Source organism: Sapajus apella, unplaced genomic scaffold (genome assembly GCF_009761245.1).
Source record: "Sapajus apella isolate SASKATOON/1434 unplaced genomic scaffold, GSC_monkey_1.0 scaffold9701, whole genome shotgun sequence".
Taxonomy (NCBI): Eukaryota; Metazoa; Chordata; class Mammalia; order Primates; family Cebidae; genus Sapajus; species Sapajus apella.
The window spans coordinates 1-2370 of NW_022446622.1; the positions used below are offsets into that span (position 1 = coordinate 1).

The 2370-nt window shown below is 31.5% G+C and overlaps 1 long non-coding RNA gene across 1 annotated transcript; it reads right to left on the reverse strand.

Moving 5' to 3' along the window:
* Positions 1-452: 452 nt before the first annotated feature.
* On the reverse strand, positions 453-1893 carry LOC116548319. The gene is made up of 3 exons (XR_004267396.1): positions 1871-1893; positions 1679-1789; positions 453-640 (listed from the first exon to the last, which is right to left on the reverse strand). It is a non-coding gene; the product is annotated as an uncharacterized LOC116548319 (long non-coding RNA).
* Positions 1894-2370: the final 477 nt, after the last annotated feature.

The following is a 2370-nucleotide window of genomic DNA, read 5'->3' on the forward strand; positions in this document are numbered from 1 at the left end:
ATCTATTACCCACTTAAGGCTACTCAAGTTAATAGTAATTGGTGTTTTACAAAAAAAGACTAAACACTCTGACGGGCAAAATAAATTGTACAGAACAGAAAAACCAAAACAGACAGAAAGTGTATAACTATACTCAATTTTGGAAGTATAGTTTAAACTTTCAATATCTAAGAACAGAATCCTGCATGTACATTACCTTAAAAATAGATCTGAAAAAAGGTATTCATGTGATATGATACTGGGTTCTCTATTTTACATGACCCAGGACATGTACTTTTCTTTACCTGCTCTTTTTTCTTCTTAAGCCTAGCATTTTCTTCTTGAACCCAATGGCATTCAGACTTCACTTTCTCTTCACTAAGTTTAGCTTCATTAAGTGAAATCTGAACCTAATGCAAAACACTCCTATTAGTGAATTAATTCCAAAGAAAACCAAAAAAAGTTACTTTCCCAACCCAGCATCAGGTAGTTTTCATTTTTTGCACATTTTAGCAAGTGTCAAATTTTTGCTCCTCAATAAAACTATGATATAGTTTTAATATCCTGCAGGAATTATAGTCATCTTTACCTCTGAAAATTCTGAAGCATTCATGGAAATAACATATTTTTACTTCTCTATAGATTTCTTGTTTTCTGATATCTGCCATGTAAAAACAGAACATGAAATGCATATTAGGATTTCAGTAGAAACACTGGGATATACACTAAAAAGAGGAAAAATCAACGAAGTAAATCCCAGAGACATCCTGTGTTTCAGGTAAAAGCAGGTTTTTCAGTTTTGCCCTAGGGAAAAATCAAGAACTTAAAGAGGTAAAGGAAAATAACCAAAGGTGTAAGTATTTCATGGCATACACAACCTTCCTTGTTAGAATAAAATGTGGTACATGGCAAGACTAAAAGATGAAAGAAAAGAAACTGAAAAAACTTTCAAGTTAACCAGTTCAAATCCATGTGGTTTTTTTTCCCTTGGGGCAAGAGAGAAAAAAAAAAAAAAAAACCCAAGGCACTTTAAAAATTCTCTTGCCTAAATTAAAAATGGTAGAATTGGAGTGAGAATAGACAGATCATGCCTATACAAGAATTCCAAATAATTTATGAAGATTCTGGCTCCTCAAGGGGATGGAGCATAATCCTTCATTTTTAACTGTGAACTGTGATACTAACTTCCTTCCAAAGAGTACAATAATGCAAAAGGTTAAAAAAAAGTAATTTTACAGTGAAGAAACCTGGCAATACTAAGCTCAGTCAGGTCGTCAAGATTAATAGGATGTGGGATTTATGGGAACCCTCTTTACTATCTTTGCAATTTTTATGTCATTCTGAAACTATTCTATTAATAAAGTAAAATGTTTACAGTGGAAAAAAAAACTTTGCAAAACAAAACAAAACAAAAAGACTATTCAACTGGGTTGTGGTTTCTTAGTTGCTCCACATGTTTTAGAGGGTAGAGCCAAGCAATACAACAATTACCTAGGGTTGAGAACCAAAATACTTCCTAGGCCCATAAGAGTAACTTCTTGCGTAAGTACTTAAAATCCCACAAAAATGGACAGAAGTAGTTCAACTTCCCTGACTCACACTCTTACTTCACAGAACACTATGGAAAATAAAAAGTTCAAATTCATCTACAGAGTTCAAAAACCAAATTATTAGTAACGCTTAACAGCAAAACTCTTACCAAATCCTGATTCTTGACATTCTGTTCTCTCTCAGATTCTAACATAACACGAAGATTTTTAGCTGTGTCACCCAGAATTTCATTATTTTTTTCAAGTGTCTTGATTTTATCCTACAAAAAAGATATTAAGATTAGTTATATTCATTAATTTTTACTTTTGTTTAAAAATGTAATCCCCAAAAGAAGTTTCACCTTAAATTTAATGGCTTTATCAGATAGAATCATATTTTGTTTCCTGGTTTCTCGAATACGTTTCTTTGATTCCTCGATCTGCAAAAAATAAAGCATTCAGAATCAAGAAATACAAAGTATTGTGCTACTGAAACTTACTTTGAAATGACTGACCTCTTATAGAAGAAAACAGTACTTTACACACATGATTGCTTAAGCTCTGGATTGTTTATAGGAATTAATGGAATAATAAATATTATTTTTAAATACCATAGTAACTGAACTATAAGACAGGTGAAAATAATTCAATCTGGGACCATGGGAAAAAAATAAAATAATAATTATACCTTCTGTTCATAATTTGACAATTTCTGTACAAGTTCTGTATTTTCTTTCATAATAATCTTCAACTTCTCAGAAATCTGCTGTTCAGTGACTGAAAAAAGAAAATATATAAGATTATTATGATCACTAAATGAAACTGAATTACCCAATGTATCAGCAGAAAGACATGTTATCTG